Below are 22,964 nucleotides of genomic sequence, written 5' to 3' on the forward strand. Positions count from 1 at the left end.
CTTTGTTGTTATTCCCATTAGTTAGGTTACTTGTTCATCCTCACAACTAACCGAACTACACCTTCAGATGAGTTCGGTTAGTTCTTCTTCACATAAACTAACCGAACTGTTCAAAATCCAGTTCCAAATCTTACATTTTTGGGGAATTTTTACCAATTAAACATACATTATCTATGAGAGGATGGAAATGAAAAATCAGATTCTTCACTTGAGTACTCAAATGGGGTGTATTAAAAATATTTTTTATTTTTCATGTTTTTCTCCTTCATCTTCTCTAACTCTAATCTCACAAAAATTCTACTCATAATAATTTACTTATCTAATAATAAACCCATATTTTAATTTAATCTCATTAATTATGTTTCTAATTATTTTTAACTAAATCATTTCACTAATCATAACCTAAAATGTATTATGAGGTTAGTTTAGGTATTAATATAAATATCAGATACGGAGTGACCTAGAATTACTTCCAATGTCTTTACCCAAAATAGAACCATGGTCCCCCAAAAAAAACCATGGTCCCCAAAAAACGGTTCAATCAGAAACTCTAAACGCGGCTTCGCCGAAGACGGAGAAAAAGCAACCCCGTTGGTCTTTGGCCACATGGGCCGGAAACAAAATTTCCGACAAATTTAAGGTGGGAAAAATTGAACGTCCAGCCAATATAGTTTAGTCTCTTACTCTAAGTCCAATGACCTTTCATTCTAGCATTTAGATTGGAAACCCACCTCAACTATAACAACCTGCCAAGTCATATGGCCATTCCAATCTAGTATTATATGTGTTGAATGGAACAACGAAAAGTAGAATTAGGTCGCGGTGGATAGAACAATGCAGATATCCTCTGCGCTGAACCATACAGCGAAAAGTCAATTTTTGTTGCCCGTAACCATTCAACGAAACTATTTCGCTAATAGTTCACATACAAAATATATCCAGAGAGAGAAGTAGTGTTAAAAAATAGACAACGACTTTTTTCTAATCTGCAATGCTTATTGTCTAATTAAGCAGTCAAATCTATCCCATGGGACTTAGACTCAGGCAAAGTTGTATAAGTGGAAAATCCAGATATTTTAGATGAAGACAAATTTTAGGTAAAAACAATCTAGCTGTTTGTACCGTCAATAAATTAACTGATAGCCCGCTAATCAAGTCTGTTTAGCCCGTGAAAGAATATTCTAAAAGTTTCCAGAAGTCTTGTTTCCCAAGTTGCTAGCATATCAAGTTTACCTAATTATGGTATACATCAACTATATAAATAAATGTATCATAAACCATAAGAAGGGATGGAATCCCATACTAGCTAACCCAAAGAAATAAATGTATTATGATTATTGATAAAATCACTCCCTACGGGATTCTTCCGTGGATATAAGCATGACTCGCCAAACCACGTTAAATTCTTTGTCTTATATATTCATCTTTTGCTAGTTTTGTAATTCTAATTTCGCATCATAATCACCAATCAATCGTGTTTAGTGCCTAAGAGTAATTTTGGTACAAACATTGGCGCCGACTAAGGAGATTCGAGTGAAAGAATCGTGTTCTCTACGTTAAAACTTTTTTGGTAGGAAACAACAAAAATCGTGCACCAGATTCCATGCAAAATAATTATTATTATGGTTCATCAGATGAAGAAACCATTACTAACCAGTTGAAGAAATATTGCAAGGTGGAAGAGATCTTTGCGAGGTTGAAGAGAGCGTTGTGAGAGTTGAAGAAAATGTAACCAAAACAGTAGCAGAAGTGTTGCAAATACAATAGCAACAAAATAAGTGTTGTAATCGAGCCAAGCTGCACTTCATCTAGCCAACTCTCAAGGAAGCCGCTTCAGAAGAGTCGAGTTGTTCGAGCCGCTCAGATCCTCAACCAAGTCTCCAACGAGCCAAGCCTAACCCAAAAATAAGGTTCACTAACTAGTCCAACCGATCTGGTATAGTTCGATCCAACCCGTCCGGTTCAGTCTTGGTCCAACCTGATTCAGACCGTTCAAATCCAACCAGTGTTGTGTCAACAACTATGGCCAGCAGTAAGATGTCAGCACACAAGTACACTCACTCGTGTTATGACATAAAAACTACATCCATGTCAGCATAATAGTTACATTCAGCATCGCCACATCATCATGTTGATCCAGTCATCAATGCCATATCAACAACATCATGCGCGCTTCATGAAATTCTTGTTTCGTCAATAACTTATTCATTTTAAGTCCCAATTGAGTGATTTTTCGCTCATTGGAATTTTCTTTCAATTCCCTACAACATGGACGTAAAAATTCATGTTTTCAAGAAACCTTAATGTGCACTTGGAGTAGCAACATGATTGGGTTCGAGGTTCGTGGATACCGACACGATCGAGTTTGAGATGAATATTTCTTAGACCCTTCAATATTTAATCTTTCATTACATGTAAAGAACCTCAAGCCTCACCTCTTGCTTTCGTAAGTCTTGCACGAGAGTATGAAAGACTTGCACCTTGGAAAGCATAAAGTCTCGTCTCGACCACGAGCCCATTACCTGATGTTGGTCCAAAGACTTGTACTTAACATAAGCAAAAACCACCCTTAATTCCCGAGCAGTAAGCGCTACAACCTTGTTACGTTGCAAGCAACATGCCTTGCCCCAGCCGCAAGAACGCACACTATATTCCTCTTAATACTTGACTAGCTCTCCAGCGTCAAGTCCGCCACATGGCGAAAAAAATCTCCTAGCACGTGAGAAAATTTATTGCAGGTTACCACAGTTGGGGGGGGGGGGGGGGGGTCTTTGTAATATCTCTAAAAATATTTGGGGCCGAGTTATGACATCGATGATCGACGCAGAAAGATAAACAAACTTGTTAACCGCCAACAAGTTGGAGATTAAGAGGGGGCGATGTTTGTACCATTAATAAATTGACGGAGATCTCGCTAATCAAGCCCTTCTGTCCCGTGAAAGAAAATTTCAGAAGTTTCCAGTACCATGTTAAATTTTTTGTCTCCTCTATTCATCTTTTACTAGTTTCTAACCCTAATTTCGCATCACTATCACCAACCAATCGTGTTTAGCGACTAAAAGTAATTTTGGGAAAATCACTCCTATTTTGGGAGCACATCTTTCTAAAGAAGAAAAACAAACAAAATGATTGGAATATAATTCCGAGAATAACCATTCTTTTTCCGATTTAATCGGATCTATCTCATACTTTTATTTGTCTTACTCCGGTAATCCTTTTCCGTCTCTTGTTGGATATCATGGTATTATATACTCTTACGTATATCTCGATTTAAACTCACCGTAACCTCGAATTACCATAAATGAAAAGGTTCTTTGATTTTATATTTTAACCAATGATGATTAACCCAATTATCCAGGGGTTGATTTTATACCAAATAGCAATTAAAGAACGTCCCTGTCCTTGGGGACCCGAAGCCGGTGTTCACACCAGTGGAACCCGTAAAAAAAATCAACATAGGAACGGAAGAAAACCCAAAGATGATCAAAATAGGGACCATAATGGACGAAAAAAGAGAAGATTCATTAACCAAATTACTTAAAGAATACGCGGATATATTCGCATGGAGGTTAGGAGACATGCCGGGGATTGATCCGAAAATAATCCAACACGAGCTACGCATCAAACCAGGCACGCAACCTTGCAGGCAAAAAATAAGAAAAGTTACACCAGAATATCAAAAGGCGGTAGAAAAGGAACTGCGGAAACTACTAGAAGCAGGCTTCATCAAGGAAGTCAAATACCCTACATGGATCTCCAACATGGTCGTCGTTCCTAAGAAAAGCGGAGGGGTTAGGATATGCATCGACTTTACCAACCTCAACAAGGTGTGTCCAAAAGACAGCTATCCCCTACCAAGCATAGATCAACTGGTTGAAGCAGTGGAAGGGTACGAAGAGCTGTCATTCATGGACGGATATTCTGGTTACAACCAAGTAGCCTTGGCAGAAGAAGACCAACTACATACAAAATTCTACACCCCGCACGGCCTTTAATGCTACACTAGAATTCCCTTTGTAATTCGAAACGCAGGGGCAACTTACCAGAGAATGGTCGATACTATCTTCAGGCCATGGATTGGTAGCACCCTAGAAGTCTACGTTGATGACATGCTCGTCAAAAGTAGGCTGCGCAAAGATCACACTATATTCCTCTTAATACTTGACTAGCTCTCGAGCGTCAAGTCCACCACATGGCGAAAAAATATCTCCTAGCACGTGAGCAAATTTATTGCAGGTTACCACAGTTTGGGGGGGGGGGGGGGGGGGGGGTCTTTGTAATATCCCTAAAAACATTTGGGGCCGAGTTATGACATCGATGATCGACGCAGAAAGATAAACAAACTTGTTAACCGCCAACAAGTTGGAGATTAAGAGGGGGCGATGTTTGTACCATTAATAAATTGACGGAGATCTCGCTAATCAAGCCCTTCTGTCCCGTGAAAGAAAATTTCAGAAGTTTCCAGTACCATGTTAAATTTTTTGTCTCCTCTATTCATCTTTTACTGGTTTCTAACCCTAATTTCGCATCACCATCACCAACCAATCGTGTTTAGCGACTAAAAGTAATTTTGGAAAAATCACTCCTATTTTGGAAGCACATCTTTCTAAAGAAGAAAAACAAACAAAATGATTGGAATATAATTCCGAGAAGAACCATTCTTTTTCCGATTTAATCGGATCTATCTCATACTTTTATTTGTCTTACTCCGGTAATCCTTCTCCGTCTCTTGTTGGATATCATGGTATTATATACTCTTACGTATATCTCGATTTAAACTCACCGTAACCTCCAATTACCATAAATGAAAAGGTTCTTTGATTTTATATTTTAACCAATGAGGATTAACCCAATTATCCAGGGGTTGAATTCCCAAGCTGTAGGTTAGGGCGGGGCTTAATTCTCGTTAAATTACCATCATGGTCCATGCGCACCAGCAACTGCATTTGTATGCTTGCCATCATGGACTAAGGGGCTCCTTAAAACCGTTAACCATCAAGGTCCATGATTTCTATCAACCACCAACTGCATTTGTATGCTTGGCATCATGGACTAATGGGCACCTTTGAAACCTGGCTAAATCGGAGCTAATGTCACTTAATTAGGGCCCATAGCTACATGATAAAATATGATTATTAAGAAATAATTTATACAAATCCCTTGTCCACTATTTACGTTAATGCCTAATGTGCCTTTATTAAATTACTGATGATTAATTAAGTTAATATTTTTTAAATTAATTAGTGTGTGAGTTTGATTATAGGGTTAGGATTAGAGTAGAAATTCATTTCCATTTTTAAGGTTTGGAGGGAAAGAAGAAGTATAGGGAAAAAAGAAAAAACTAGGGTTTGTGATTTTCTTAGAAAATTTGAGTAGAAACTGCTGGCCTCACATTGAAAGTTAGGCCAAAAGATTGAATTCTAGAGCTTCTGTCATCCGACCAATAGGAATTGAGAATTTAGAGATCTTTTCGGTATACACATCAATATTTAGATACCAAACCTACTCGCAAAACCAAACTGATACCGTAATTCGTGAGCTCGAAAATAAAACCCTAATTTCCATTTCTGCTGCCAATTTCCCTCTGCCTATTTTTCTTTGTTTGTACAGGACTAAGAAACATTTGATGTTGATTTCCCTCTGCCGGTTCTTCTTCATTTTTACAGCACAAATAAAACGCATGCCTGCTGCCTTATTTCTTCTTCTTTGGTTCTTACAACAACATCCAAACCTGTTGGCATGCGTAGAGAACAAAGGATCTTCCGAGTTCTTTCTAATGGCAAGAGACCTAAAATCTCTGCTGCCTCTCTTGTCTTCTCCGTATTCTTTCATCTTCTTTCATTTTTACAACAACATCCGAAGACGTCAAGGTACCCTCTTTGTCAATTTTGTTTGGTTGTCAATTTATTTCGAGATTATTAAGTTTTGAAATATATGGTACCTCTTCGTAAATTTTATTTTAAATTATTAAGTTTCTGTCAATTTACTTTGAGATTATTAATTTGGTCGTATTCTCATCTCTTGCTTAATCTGGAAGATGTCTGCAGATCCCCCGATACTACATGCACCTCAAAAGCCGTAAGGTGTTACAAGGGGATGCCTTTAAATAATTTGCAGCGGATTGAGAAGCATTACAAGTCCATGGGGAAGTTTCCGATGAAATATTTTCGAATAACGTCTTTCGAATTGAAATTCTATTCGGTACTTGCTTTTGGGGTGGTTAAGTTAGTCAGTGGCGGAGCCAACTTTTAAGTTGTAGGGGGCTAAACAAAATTTTTGATAAACAAGGTGGGCTAGAATCTAATAATTTTAAAATTGGGGGACTAAATTCTAAAAACTAAGGGATTAAACGTAAAGAAACTAAAAACTAAGGGTTAAATATGGATTTCGAAATTTTTTGGGGGGTTAGAGCCAGGGTTAGTCAACCCTTGGCTCCGCCCCTGAGTTAGTGAGAAGTAAGTCACATATCAAATTTGATTCCAGTTTAATTTTTTTGTTTGCATAATTTCAAGCTTCAAGGATGATAAACCAAATGGTCGGATTCTTTCTGTTCCCATTAATTTTCACCTCTTAATATTCTCGGGGTGAGTACTGTTTAACTTGACCTTCATGTATGCATGTATCTGCATATTAAGGGAGAATACAATTGGCAAAGTTCACAAGATATATAGTTGATGTTTCTTCTTGAATAAACTTTTCATATTTCTTTTTGCAGCATCCTATGAAGATGATATCCAAAGGAAATGCTAGACCTGTTGATGCACATGGGAATTGAAGAAGTTTGCCGAGTATGCCATAAACTATTTCCCAATATATCATTCAGGTACTAATGATTTTCTTGAATGTAGCTTACGATTTCTCTTTAATGAAGTGATAGGTGTAAGTGATTTTGATACTTATTTTTATCTTTGTAAATAAGAATAAGGGAGATGTTAATGCGGCTGATAATTCACAACAAGTGGCTTTGAATTGGTCAAGATGCAAGGGCTGGCATACAATAAGTATATAAAGTAGTAATCTATAGGAATTATTACTCTTAGGATAACCTAAAATGACCCTGACGCGGTACTGTAAAACCCTTTGTGCATGGATATGTACTTGAAAAAATGTCTCAAGCAACAATGTGAAAGGAAGCTTTGTTTACTGAATTATATTTTATAGATGTAACTTGAGTTTTTTTCCCTCATTCGCTTTGCTATACGTTTATCATCTGGCGGGTATTGTTTTTGTAAATAGTAGATTCATATGAGTTTCCCCCCTTTACTTTGCTATACTTGATTACTGGAGTATGAGTTTTCCCCCCTTTATTTTTCTATATTTTACAATACATTAAGTATCCGTAAGTGGTAGATCCAGATGACCTATGTTTCCTCCTTTGCTTTGATACGTAAATCATCCGACATGTATTTTTTTTTTGAATATGATGTATCCATATGAGTTGTTTTTCTCCCTTTCTTTTGCTGTATTTGATCATGTATTATGTATTTATTTATGTTTGAAATATTTGGTATAATATGCTTTGATTGTCGATGCGACTTAATGTTTATGCTTCACCAATGGTATGGTTTCCATTAAATCCTATTTTCAAAATAAATATGTCAGCTCCATGTTCTCATTTTAACCGTATCTTATAGGTTGTGGAGCCTGATTCAGTGCCTAAGCGTGTTTAATCTGACGAGTAATTTTCTTTACATCTTTCAATTTATGTCCCATTTCTCTCGAATGACAAGATTTAGAGTGTAAAACGAGTACAAGCACTACAAAAAAACCAACCAAAGGCTACTTGACCAATGGTAGTGGCCTATTCAAATCTTTAATTGCCTAACAATTTATGCAATTAATGTTAGTTGCCCAGGCGTAGTGCCGTAAGAGGGTGTTGTTTTATGTTTAAAGCAACAAATTCGCACTGGTTAGTTGGTCCCCATGTCTAAAGCTACTAGTTTGGCCAGTTGGCCAACAGATGTCACCTAATAGGTAAAGTCACTAATTTGTGTAGTCGTCAGGTTATTAGCGAAAATATTAAGGCAACAACTATCTTTTAATTGTTTAATAGATTTTGCATTTAGAGATTCATCTAGTGGCCAACAACATAAAACCACTGGCTTTTGTAGTAGTCGTTTCATATGCCTAATGGTTTAAGACACTAATTCTTGTCTAGTTGTGGTTTAAGACACTAGTTCTTGTCTAGTTGTTCAATAGGTCACGGATAAATTATTTCATGCATTTGCAAAAATATATATGCAACTAAGTTTTAGTAGCCAATCTTTTAGGCTACAAGTATCTCTAATAATCCCTAGTAGCCAAATGGCTAAAAGCTACTACCATTGCAACAACAACAGTAGCCAACTCATACATGAAACCAACTTCGGAGTTCCAAAACTTAAAGAGCCACTAGTTCTCTAGATTTTAAATAGGTAATGCTACTAACATCTCAGATGGACCGGTGAGAGGGCTGATCTGGGCTTGACCGGTGCTACGGACCCAGACCTGGAAAAAAAGTCCATCCGTAAATAACTTCCCAAATTTAATGCATTACCAAATATTAATAAATAAATATTAATTGAATTTCTATAATTAACAATAAATACTAAAAAAAGAGATACCAAAAATAATTTTTTATTTAATAGCATTCGTTAAAACAAAGAAGTTTCCAAACAAAAAAATCAAGAATATCGTAATCCCACCCGAGATATCAGGACCACAAGACCAAAAAAAAAAGAGAAAGTTCTTCTAAAATCTAAGCTAGATCTTTCTAAAAAGAGACTCTAAATAACAGAAATAATAAATGCATCTAAACCTCAACATATTCTTCTTCATCATCCTCTTCGAGTTCCCTGTCCGGATTCTCCTCGTCATCTTCTTCTTGACCATCTGCAAAGGCCTCTACATCCTCCTCTTCAGCTTCCATATCACTACCTTCAAAGGCATCTCGATGTTCATGAATTTGACTCCCGTGCACATCAGCATCTTCATCATCATCTTCCGCTTCATCATCAGATGATAATTCCATAGCCGGCATGCCATTTTTAACAAGATATTCATTCAACCACTTCTTTGTCGCGTTCGGACCTGTTTCTTTCTTAAGCCTTTTGTTTTCCTGTTCCAAGGATGCCATTCTTACTTTCAATTCAGCCGTTTCTTCTTCTTTTTTCTGGTATAAACTGTAGTTAGTTGGATGAGCCTTGCGACGACATTTACCCGAACATCCAGCATTACGAACTTTGTTAAATATCTCTTCTGGAGTGTCATTAGTTTCTCCCGATCTGCGGCTTCCTTCATGGCCTTCATTTTTTCCTACACATTAATTTAGAACACAAATTAATCACAAAGTAGGCAACCAGAATCAAATGAGTTTGGGCAGGCAATAGCAGGTTGAAGGAAAAGAAGAAATACTGACTACAAAGTAGAATTCCATAATAAAGAACCGTACTTAATGTGGCCACTATTCACAAAAATTCCCATAATAAAGAACCATACTTATTCACAAAAATTCTACCAGGAGCAGTTTTCACTTAACCGATGATAAGAAACTCAAAACTCTGATATAAAAATGCTGCATATTTTTCTTCACTTAATCTTTTGGCAGAATGAGCACAACAGTGCATAGCATAATTTTGCGATTCTATCTGTGCAAATCATGATTGTGTAAATAATAATCTATAAATAGATACATATCAAACATGTTTCATCAATGAAGGATTATTTCTTACACTCATTTCTTTGCATTTGGCGTTGATTTTCTTTTCAGGATCATGGGTTCGTCGGAAGAAAGTCACTGGATCACAAGGCTCTCCGGCTTGCAGCTTTGAAATGGAAAACATCATCATATAAAACAACATATCATGTAATAAACACATCTGACTCGTAAACAATATCATTAAATAAAACAATTGAAGCAGGCATAATATATACCAACTCGTATTCGATACTAGTGAAACTTTTGTTGCCATTACTGTGGTTGATACCTTTGAGTTGCTTCGCAGCCGCAGCAAGACGTCCTCTTTCAGAATTTTTCTATCGCATGAGGTAAAATGTAAGTTAATATGAAGTTAAGTGTAAGAATGCGGACATATATAAGACAAAATGTTAATAAAAGATCACCCACCCCAACTCTTCAAGTCCAATCTATATATATAACCTTATGGAAAATCTTCCATAACCAAAACCAAACTCTTGTATATGATGTAAGCTACTTTACATCCACATATAATTTATATTCTAAACGAAAAATACAACAAGAAATGATAGCAAGGGTTTGCAAAAAATGAGTTCAGCTGTATAAGAGTGCCCTTGGCAGTGCATTCTTGTTTTCAAACCAATAATGAAGTGCAATTTTAAGACAAAAAAGAAAAGATAACTTGTGTAGTGTTTTCCAGTTCCACATATCATACCTAATTGTCCACTCCCATGACTTAAAAAAAACATCATATGTAAACAGTAAGCAAATAGATATACCTTGAACGCATCGGTGGTGAAGTGCTCACACATGTGAGCCCAATCACGTTTGTTGGGGAAATCTTCGGGAGGGTGTGCCAAAGCCTCCAGGTGGCCATCTGATCCAGCGAACCCATCACCCCCAGCTTTTTTGTATGCTAGACGAAGTTTGTGCCTGTATGCCTTATAGGCATTCCTCATCACGTCTTTGATCACTTTGACAGCCACTTCATCATCAGGAACGAGAATAAAGTGGTTTTATATGGCCGAAAACAACTTATTAGAGATAGCAACTAAAAAAATTCTAAACTAAGAATAAAATAAGTAACATTAAATTATTTATACCCGGACATTCTGGATCACTCGGGCAATCTTCTGTTCAGGCATATCATCAAATTTATCATATGTTAGTGGGCAATTGTCCCTTTGCCTTACCCACGACCCAATAGAGTTTATAAGCTCATGTCTATAGTGACCACAAAATTTTTCTTTAAAAACGTACACGCTTATTTTCTCCTTCCCCCTCTTGGCAACCGCAAGATTAGTCGTTTTCTTTCTTGTGGTACGTTGTGTTCGACCTATTTAAGAAATCAAAGATAGCATACATGGAAACTATTAGCTAGCCAGAAAAAAACAACATTAAAAAACAAAATGCCTCTCACATAAATATACCATCTTGCAGTGAATAGCCAACTTCTTCATTATTTGCTACAGGAGAATTAGACGGTGATCGCGATCGGTTGGGTTGCGAAAAATTATGGTTTTCAGCTGGAGAATCATGTAGATTGTTCCGCTGTTGTGATCGGCGAGATTGCTGCGAAGATGAACTTCGAAGAGCATTATGCTTTGATTGATGAGATGTTGAACTTTGAATAACTTTTTGTGTTGACCGATGAGATGGCTGAAGAGATGCTTGTGTTCGATTATTATGCAATTGATTTGAATGTTGTTGTATTTCATTCTCTGCGGGAGGTGGTACAGAACGACGACCTTGACTTCTCATAGGGCTATGTAGACCATTGTATTCCTTCTTCAGATTTCTGTGTACTCCTATGCGGTGTCCTCTATGGGATATCCTTGGAGTTAACAGAAAATCATTGTTCAGAGGTGATTCCATTGGATGCACCGCGCATGATATTACACCATCCCTACTTCTCTCAAGCACAGGTGACTCAATTGGTGAACGACTTGGCAGCACAGGACGTGTTCTTCCACCTCCCCTTCCTCCATCCACTGGTGACTCGATTGGTGCATGGCTTGGCAGCGCCCGACCTGTTCTTCCAACTCCATTTCCGTCGTGCACCATTGACAGAGCTGCTTGCAAGCGACTGCTAAAGTCATTCAATTGGTGTTCTTGTCCCTCCTTGTTTTTGTCTCCTGCAGTATGACATTTAAGTAAGGCATACATATTAATTGCTAAAATTACCTAACAATACACAACATCGGTTATTGGTTCTATAAGGCAGAATTCAAGAAACATTTGAAAAATTCCCAGCACTCTATTGGGCATCAATCAGCAAACACTACACTGTGTACTATTACTTGTCATTGAAAATTATGCAGAAAATGGCATGTAAAATTCTAACTCAGTTTACTTGTTCATAACTGAAAATGTTATTAAGAGAGGAGACTTAGATACAAAAAAAAGGTTATTGGTTACCAATAAATTGAGATTGCTGCACATTTCTTGGATTTCCTCCCTGTCGTGTGTACATGGGATTCGCAATTGCAATTGAAGAAGCTTTAGCTCTTCGCTTCTGTTCTTTTTGTTTTTTAGTAGTGGATTCTAGAAAACAACCATGCATATTAATCAACACACAACACAAACAGAAAGTTTATGCCTTCATTAAATCATAAGGTTTATTCTTAATTTACCGTATTTTCGACGCAAGGCGGAATCCCCAAAAAATAGGCTCTTTAGGAGAATCGAATAGTATCAAATTATACTAAGTCGCTTACATAGTTTTTGTATTGTTGGTTAAAGAATAATCATCACCGTTTTGTTTACCAACATCAGAGTTATATATATGACCCAGAACTATGTACCTGTATGTACATATTTCATCACTCGCCACGTATCCTTGGAGAGATACGTGGGAGACATATAAACCCAGGGCATCAAGATATGATGCCACACGGGGATAGCCAAGAAGCGTGTCTCATCAGATCGTCATCTGACAAATCCGATGGCTAGGGATCGAGGGGCACTGAGATACAAAGCATCGAGAAACACTGAAAAGCACCCAAAGACCCACTTTATCCCATCTCAAGAAAGACCCGAGATCGACGGCTAGGGATAGCCCAACTGACACAGAAGTGACCAGACAAAGAGACACTTGTCTGACACGAGCAGACTTCCGTCTACCCGCATTAAAGAGATAAGCACGTGTCAATCAGCTCGTGGAATAGGCGAGGATAACCCTTCGTATTCAAGCTCCGACCGCGTACATCTGCGTAATGGGCACAAAGCACAAGAAGATAAGATTACAACGGCACCTCAGAAATAGGACCCACGTTCCAACCCTGTAAATACCCCTCCCCACTAAGAGAGAAGGGGACGACCGATACAGAGCAATTATAGGAGATTATAGGAGAGAGAAATAGGAAGAGTAAGTAACCCTCTACTTCCACAGACCTATGGATATTCAAAATTCATTCGACTATCTTTGTAATCATTCAATACATAGTGAAACACCAGCTCCGTGGACGTAGGCCTTAGTGTCGAACCACGTAAATTTGTCTTATTTACATTTCAGCACCGTACATTCTGCATGGAATTTCTTGTGTTTTACGTTTATACTTGATTCTCTGTTTATTCTTTTATACGAACATTATTTATGATAATATCCGACTAGACAATGACAAGCCCAAGGGATTCGAGTCGATGAATCGATATAATCACCCCCTTTACACTTGCGGCGTGTAGTTCTAGAATTAGGATGTGCGTGAATATTGTTTGTGAACACGTGGATATCGTCGTGATTTACGTGCTCACAATCTGGCGCTAGAAACAGGGACTTTTTCCCGGTAAAAGATTTATCCTGTGATTTCACATTAAACACGCATTATTGTTGTGATTTCAAAACCTTCTTTTTATTTATTCTGGGTTCATGGTCTTCATTTTCACAAACACCATTTCTAAGTAGACAAATCCACGGCTATCTAGCACATGATTGTTTTCCTTTTCAAAAGTATTCTGAAAACAAGGTCCATGATTGTTTACTAGAGGATTTGTATTGAAAACTAGACCGATGAAGTCTTTGTCTCCCGGGCAGCTCGATTCTTTTTATTAAGGCCCCCGGGCAGCTCGATTCTTTCTATTCCAATAATTTTGCGAAAACTATACCGAATGACACTAACCCGATCCTCGTGGATATCTTTGGTTCTCTTCATTTATTTCCTTCTACGCAGAAAAAGAAGACTAAAATGGAAAAGATACTAGAGGCAGGAAAAACCAAAGTCTCATCAAAGGAAATACCGAGGATTACCCCGGTCATGACCCGAAGCAAGAAGAAAGGAGACAAAGATAAAACAGCTCCTCAGAGACAGGACGCTACGGAAATCACCTCACCTGTGAACGCTAATTCCATTGCAGCCGCGGCTCTCAAAGCAGCAGCCACAAAGAACGACGCTACTGTTGCGGCTTTCCAGACTACAGAAGCTAACAATACCTTGGTTTCAAACCAAATCCATCAACAAAAAGAAGGGGTGGCAGAATCTATGACACATCAGCCCACACATCCACCAGTCTTCGGAATGCCGTCAACCAACGGTCAGAATCAAATCATACCAATGGTTTTAGCACCGCGGGTGGAAGCTCAACTGAGGGAAACAAACTTGGAGATACCAACAGTTGAAGCTGATCCTCTGCCACCCTTAATATACACAGTAGATGAAGGGGGAACTATGGCCATAGGGGTACAAGCCGGAACTCCCAATCAGGGATCAAATCAGTACCACCAACTGATGGTAGAGCTTGAAGAATTGAAAAATAATCTACGCAGACGCCGTAGCCCTCCTGGCCAGGGAGAACCAAGATTTGAAAGATAGGATGGCCCAAAGCACGAAGATTAGCCAACAACAGGACAAAGCAAATTCTAAAGCACCAGAGGCTAACCAAAACCGAAGAATCACCCTAGCAAATGCCGCTACAGGAAGCAGTGCATCCGACCAATATGCCGCTACAGACTTAGACTACTACGACAGTAAAGATCGAAGGGAAAACGCTCGACTGAGCATGAGAACGTGGGATACTACTGCGTAATGGAGGAGCTGCGTGATGAGATGATGGCTGAGATCAGACGGATAAAAGACAGACAAGGCGGAGGAAGGCTTGAAGAGGTGATGAAAGAAGCTAACTCCACGCCCCTAACTCATCGCATGGAAAATACCCCCATTCCGTTAAAGTGCCATGTTCCAACTTTTGAATGCTATGACGGATCCAGTGATCCCGCGGCACATATCCGGTATTATAATCGTATCATAGCCCGATGGAGTCAAAACGATGCCGTCCTCTGTAGGTATTTCCCATCAAGCCTGAAGGGATCGGCTTTGTCTTGGTTTGACAACCTGCCACCTGATTCCATCAACTCCTACGATCAACTCGCAGAGAAATTCTTGAAGACCTACATGTACAACAAAGCTGTCAACACCGGAATGGATAAACTCTTTTCTCTGGAAATTGGTTACAAGGAGAACACGAGGGAATACACCAACAGATGGCACAAGATCTGCCAAGCCATGGGGAGTGTAGATCCTATAGTAAGCATCAACTGCTACAAGTAGGGATTAGACCAAATTAGTCCACTATTTGTTGAGATCCACGGAAGCGTACCTAAAACAGAAGGAGATCTCCGAATAATTATTGAGAAGCATGCTCGTCTTGAAGAAATCCAGCGTGAGAACCCGAGGACACAAATGCAGAGATCTCACCGTACCAATTCCGCAGAACAAACCGGCGGGGCCAAAAGAAATAGCTCAGTGGAACTACCGCACGAAGATAGGAAGGAACGAAGAGATGAACGAAGAAAAGACGATCGAAAATTCGAAGATCAGGTTTACACGAAGCTCAATGCTAGCTATGCCCGGATCTTGCGAGAGATCAAAGGAAGAGAAAATTTGGAGTGGCCGTGGTCTAAGGGAAAACAACCCCCTACTTCCGCAGACCTATGGATATTCAAAAGTCATTCGACTATCTTTGTAATCATTCAATACATAGTGAAAAACCAGCTCCGTGGACGTAGGCCTTAGTGCCGAACCACGTAAATCTGTCTTATTTACATTTCAGCACCGTACATTCTGCATGGAATTTCTTGTGTTTTACGTTTATACTTGATTCTCTGTTTATTCTTTTATACGAACATTATTTATGATAATATCCGACTAGACAATGACAAGCCCGAGGGCTTCGAGTCGATGAATCGATATAATCATCCCCTTTACACTTGCGGCATGTAGTTCTAGAATTAGGATGTGCGTGAATATTGTTTGTGAAAACGTGGATATCGTCGTGATTTACGTGCTCACAGTACCATGGGTGAGAAGTCTTGATTAGCTAGATAAAATTCATTCTGGGATGATCCAAATATTTATTTAATATTTTTCTTCCTATGCCCTTGGTGTCATCCACATATTGAGTCCATTAGACATCTTTTAATTTATTGCACTATGGAGAGAGCAGTTTGATTTTTCCTTTCACTTGAAGCGGTATTTTATGGCGATTCAGCCAACTCAGTTCATCAACCGATAAAGAATTGGGATAATCCCAGTCAGTATATATTTCATTCAAAATCCTTATGTGATCAACCTGGCAACAAACATTCTTTGGCATCTCTAGAAACACAAATGTTTTATAGGGTTGCAACATAAAAGTCCTGATCTTAGAGATAAAAATTCATATTAGGTTCCTCTTATAAGATGGACCTCATCTCATATCATCAACATTCTCATAATAAATCTATTAGGTCTCAACGTAATAATCTGTATTGGACTCATGCACCTCCATCCAATTGGATAAAATTACACTTTGATGCAAGTTTTGATACTGACACTAAAAATCTGGTATTGGTTTGATACTTGGTGACTCTACGGATGGGTTTATGGCAAGGAAAGCAGAAAGTAATACTACTACATCCTACAAGCGCAGAGCAGGCTGATGGATTAGCGTTATTTGAAGTTGCGCAATGGTTTCTGAACTTACCATTATCTTCAAATACAGTCTTCTTTGAAAGAGATTGTAAAAATGTAATAGTAGTTGTAACTCTAACTCGAACATCTGTTAGGATAGAAAACTATCCAAGCCAAATTGTCGATATCTGCTTGGTAGTTTGTCCTCTTTTTTCCGTGATTTAGTGTACAGGGAATTCAGTAACGGTTAACTTCATGTGACATAAGTTTGTGATGATGTATGACATTTATTCAAATAGAAAAAAAAATGATTTACTCCCTCACCTTGCATCCAATTTTCATTCTTTTTCTTTATTTGTTGTTGTTTTTACATTGAATTCTCAAATGTCTTCATTTGCTCAACTTGCGCGCAATTTTCATTCTTTAATGGAGAAACTCCTTATTATGTTAGCATTGTGATAAAATACAAATAAGCTGATGTGACTAGTTTGGTTTAATAGGTTGATTTTATTACTCCATAGTAGTTAACTTTTTTACTTCGATGTAAGAAGTAAATATAAATCTAATCTTTGGACGACCAATTCATAAAAAAACTTAAAATTTTATAAAAAGTCTAATCTTGGAGTATCAAACATTTGCGATTTATACGTTTTCGCAGCTACAACTATTTGATCTGTTAATACTACATTTTGACACAATAGGAGAGACCCATCTCTTCATTTTTCAGCGTCAATTACACTGCAATTAACTTATCTCTGTGCAACGCATGAGCAAGACACTAGTTTGATTATAGTGTTAAGATTAGAGTAAAAATTCATTTTCTTTTTTAAGGTTTGGAGGGAAAGAAGAAGTAGAGGGAAAAAAAAAAACTAGGGTTTGTGATTTTCTTAGAAAAAATAAAACTTTATAGTGATGATGAAGACTCTAGCAGTGATGAAGATATGGGTGCATTAGATAATCATGATTTCTATCCTACCGAATTGGATAATTTGTTGAATGAAGAAGAGAATGTCAACCAAATAATGCTTGAGGATATTATTCAAGCACAAGAATAATTTCGAAGGGAAGAAGAAGGTGATAATGCTTCTAATAAACAAGTATGAGTTGTAACGATCTATAAACATGTATTTGTATGTCCCAATCGCCCAAAAAGGGTAAAATTTTCAAATATTTAACCCAGAATCGGTTTATTCGATAGCACGACATAAATCGATTCTGGATAAAATCCCCAAATTTGGAACAATTGTCTTTGTTCATCACCACATAAGACGATTGTAGTAAAAAAATTGGTGCGATGGGTACGTGACGAAAATCGGTTTTTATTGGTGATGTGCATAATCCGATTACTTTACTTGAATAATCACGTAGAATACAAGAAGTTGAAAGTCGGTTTATTTACGTGTATATGTAAACCGATTTTGGAGAAAAAAAGTTCCAGGACTAATGTGAAAAACAATCGGATTACATGATACCAGACATGAACCGATTATAAACTTTAAAATATTTTCGCCAAGTCCTTAATCGGACTTTATAGTTGCACATATAAAGCGATTACTGATAATCGGTTTTATCGAATGTAACATATAAACCGATTTTGAATCCTCAACTTGTTGATATTTTTTGTAGATTGTTGTGGCGTTTGAAGAAGACTATCCCAAAGCCGTATATCTGTTGGGTCCCGATACCTCTGCCCACTACTTCACTGATTTAAAATGGAAAGAAAGAAACGATGCTAAGCAATGGTTTATAGACAAGGGAATAGTGATCAAATGCGCATTAGTTTTAGGCCGTCATTCAAGTGAAGATCATTTCGAACTTGTTTGTGAGAGAGGTGGAAAGCAAGAAAGTCACTGCGCAAAGGACAGATTGTATGTGAAGAAGACGACAAGGGAATACATTACTAAATCAAAGAAGTATAGTTTCCCGTTTAAGATTATAATTAATAGACCCAAGGGACCCAATGGTAAGGTATACAAGCTCTGTAAAGTGAAGAATGGTTGTCATAATCATGATGATCCAGAATCTCTTGTTGGATACGTGACCCTTTGTGGGTTGAAACCGCATCAATTGGAAACAGTGAGGTCGATGAAAGCGTGTAAACCAAGTGACACCCTTAGGAAGATTAAGGAGGATGATAAGAATAACTTGTACACTTTGAGGAAAATTTACACGGCAAGAGCAGTATTTAGGAAGATGGAATGGGATGGTAAAGCGGTTATGGAACAATCTTAGTGGTTAGCCGATCAACATGGATACACAATGAGGAAGCAGGTAGTGGATGACAAAGTGACTCGTAATTTCTTGGCGCATCCGGAGATGATCAAGTTGGTCCAATGCTTCTATCAATTTTTTTTTAATAGATTGTACGTACAAGACCAACAAGTACAACATGCCGTTATTAAAAATTGCTTGCCATACTTCCCACAAGCAAACTTTCACAGTAGCATGGGGATTTATGGATCGGGAGAATGATGTGAGTTTTAATTGGATGGTAGAGACGTTGAAGGAGATATACCTTGGGGATCAAACTCCAGGGATCATAGTAACGGATAAGGACCAAGCACCAATGAATTCCATAGGAGTGGATTTTACGGACGCTAAGAATTTTCTTTGCACATGGCACATACAATGCAATATTATAAGTAATTGTAGGGGTCATATCCAAAAGCCAAAGCCACAAAAAGGTACCGCCTACTCATGAAAAGGAAGAAGATGAGCGTCTTCAAAAACTAACTCCGGAACAACGGGAGGAGGACAATAAGAAAAGGAAATCGGAGTATGAAGCGAATAGGTTACTATGGAAGGCTTTTCAACATCATTGGGATTTAATGGTACACTCAATGTCCGTGGCCGAGTTCGAATCCTATTTGGAGAGTTTTATTGGGATATGGAAGAAGGATTACGAGAAATATTTGTTTTATTGCTTAAAGGAATTGTTGGATTCGTACAAGGAAAATTTGTGTGTATGCTTAAACCTACCAACACTAGCATTACAAGAATGAGGTGACAAGTATCGCGGAAGGATCTCATGGACGTTTGAAAAGCTTGCTACGAGGGAGCCAAAACACTGTGGTTACGGCACAAGAAGCCATCCATGAATACACCAAGGCTGATATCATCAAGATAACCGCGCAAATGGAAAAGAGTAGGATAAAAATCATCACAAGCTACAAGGCTTACCTTTGGTTGATTAGACGTTTAAACTATAGGGTGTCTCACTACGCAATCATTTCTATGATGAAGGATTACAAATATTATGTGGAAAAGGAGATGGGGAGAAGAAGGATTGTATGTTCATATATGACGATGACGGCCTTCGGATTTCCGTGTCGTCACATGATTGCGAGGTACCAACAAGGAATTCCTTTTGAAATCATTGATCCGTTTTGGAAGCAACTAACTTTGGAACCACTCCCAACCAAAGAACCACTAGAATCCTTTGTGTACACGGATATTGGAACAGAACTCATTGAGAAATTCGTAAAAAATGATGGTTTGGGACGAAGATTTTTGATTAAGACATAAAACTAGCTGCTAACACCCATATGGTACCGATCGGAGAACCAACGGTGCTACCGCCGACGGGTAGACCACCTACCAACATAGATAGGAAGGAAGAAAAGAACGAGTTTAAGGTTGCAATGAGTACCGAAAAAACCCGTTATTGAGTCATAAAAGAATCTTTTCTCAACATGAGAATGAAGATGCTAAATATGAAGAGGCGCATGTTCCAAAGAAAAGGGGTCGACCGAAGAAGGGAGAAAGTGGGACAAGTAGCGCACATGCCAAGACAAATGTTTCAAGTGTTCCTTCACAAATTTAGAATGAAGATTCACCGGCTAAGAGGAAAAAGGGTCGACCAAAGAAGGGAGAAAGCGAGACAAGTAGCGCACAATCCAAGACAAATGTTTCAAACGTTCCTTCACAAATTGAGAATGAAGAGGCACCGGCTAAGAGGAAAAAGGATCGACCAAAGAAGGGATAAAGCGAGACAAGTAACGCACATATGGTCATTTCAATTGATCCAATCGTTCCTTCGGAACATGAGGATCCAATCGATCCTTCTCAAGAAAGTCAAGTGCCAACAATAAAAGATGAGCCAAACAATCTAATCGTTCCTTCTCAAGAGAGTCAAGCGAGTAAAACACGAGTATCAAGGTTACATGTATGGAAGGTACAAGCAAGACAAATCGGTTCTATGGTGACTCTAAGGGACGCTCTTGGTGATGGAAGCACGCCTAGGGATGAACGATGTAGACCCCATCGAACGTGTTACACCATATTCGAGGAGTATTACTCGAAACTTCCTGAAATCGTTAAGGCCTATGTGTTATCTACCGACGATGTTGATGCGGATGGGAATTGCGGTTATCACGTTGCGTCGGAACAAATAGGCCATATAAGTTTGGTGGACGATGAGAACCTAACCCAATGTCAATACTTTAGAAATATGATGGCCTTACGCTTACAAGAAGACAAAGAATTTTACATATCGACGATGAAGGAAGGAAAACAAGACAACACAAGACAAAGAAGTGATTTTTGAAAAAATGGTTGCTAGAGTACAAGGGCCAAAGGGGAATTGACCAATTACCCGAGAGTATTGGATGCGTATGCCTCTATGTGGTCATCTCTTGGCGGAACCATGGAGTTGAGTTTTTCATCTATTTGGTAAGCGATCATGTTATACATACGCACCAAAATACACCATTTGGGATGAATCGCTTAAGGATCAGAGAATTATTTTATTCAACAGTAACAACATACATTATATCGGTCTTAGAGTACGTGGTGATTGTCCATTACCACCGGTAGATAGGTTTCATGAGGTCTTGGAGGTCATAAAGGAGTGGCTAAAAAATATGATCCCAACATGAGGCGATGAGAGGAATTGATCGGGCCGGATCAATTCGATGGTCTCAATTTGTTGGAATGAGTATTTTCCTTATGTTAAAAACTTGATCTATCGGATGCTTATATTTTTTTAGCTTTCTTATATTGTATTTTGGAAACTTCAACCAAGATTAATGAATGAAAGTGGTTTTATTTTTTGGGTACCCTGGACTCATGAAATTTGTAATAGAATCGGACTTCTAATACGTTTAGAAAGTACGATATGTAGGTAGTTTGCTGCAGCTTTTTCAGAATCGGTTTATATGGACGACAATGTAATCCGATTGCTGGAAGAAAAAGTTACAGAGATTTTTAACTCAATAATCGGATTACATATGGTCCAATATGATCCGAACATTGAACCAGAATCGGTTGATGTATGTATTAGTGTAAACCGATTATAATTGATGTTCATCACATCAACCCAGAATCGGTTTATATATGTTCACATTAAAAACCGATTTCGGCCACAATCGGATTAATATGGTGCACCTATAAACTGATTCTGGGTGAATTTTCAGAAAATTTGATGAGTGAATTTTAAAGATTTAGAGGTAAATCATAGTAGAGTACCTCTTACAAGGAATGGTTTAAAGGGATTTAACCCAATCACTTGAATTGTCTGTTCTTTGGTTTTTTTTCAAAACCCCCAAAAAAAAGAGATTTCAATTATCGTTTGTGATTGATTAGGATTTAGTTTTGATTTTGATGGAAAAAGAAAAAAAATGAGTTTTGATTAATGATTTTTGTATTTGTTAATTAAGTTATGATTTTGTATTTGTATATATGTTAGAATAATTAAGGTTTCTTTAAAGATTAATTTAGTATTTTTACAATCTTTTAGATATCCCTTATCATTCTCTATTGGGTGGGTGAAAAAATCCATAGGCCCCAATTTAGCCAGGCTTTGAAACGTCCGCATTATTTAGGTACATTTAATTATATGTGGAATCTAATGGTTTAGAAGTGCATTAATTTACAAAGATTTTCTAAATATCTTTTTTTCTTCTCAACTCTATCCGTGAGTTCTTTAACTCTTTCCGTGAGATTTGATATTAATTGAAGTATAACAAATTAACAATCACTCAAACTATGGTCTGTTTCATGAATAAAGTAAACAAAATATTCATAAACTTGGTTAACAATCACTCAAAATATGGTCAGTTTCATGAATAAAGTAAACAAAATATTCATAAACTTGGTTACCATCTGCCTACTACATATAGTTCCATCCCACGGATATATTTGAGTTGATTATTCATCACAAAAAAGTCTAAACCAGAACATACAATGGCTCCCTATCTTAGAATTCTTTTGAGTGTTGTTCTCTTAGTCGCCTGCATAACAGAAGCAACTGCAACAAGGATCGAAGTTAGGAATTTCGACGATATCAAAGTCGCAGTTAATGAAGTTTGTTCCCGGACAAAAAACCCTAGTTTCTGTAATAATGTGCTACGCGGCACAGAGAAACAAAGCTTGAAACCTTAACGAGTTCTCTCATTAATCAAGCA

General features: G+C 37.9%; 1 long non-coding RNA gene across 1 annotated transcript; it reads right to left on the reverse strand.

Moving 5' to 3' along the window:
- Positions 1-9,244: 9,244 nt before the first annotated feature.
- On the reverse strand, positions 9,245-9,961 carry LOC113340109. The gene is made up of 3 exons (XR_003355336.1): positions 9,913-9,961; positions 9,711-9,803; positions 9,245-9,294 (listed from the first exon to the last, which is right to left on the reverse strand). It is a non-coding gene; the product is annotated as an uncharacterized LOC113340109 (long non-coding RNA).
- Between the last annotated feature and the right edge of the window lie 13,003 nt (positions 9,962-22,964).

The sequence above is a fragment of the Papaver somniferum genome, chromosome 1 (assembly GCF_003573695.1).
Source record: "Papaver somniferum cultivar HN1 chromosome 1, ASM357369v1, whole genome shotgun sequence".
Taxonomy (NCBI): Eukaryota; Viridiplantae; Streptophyta; class Magnoliopsida; order Ranunculales; family Papaveraceae; genus Papaver; species Papaver somniferum.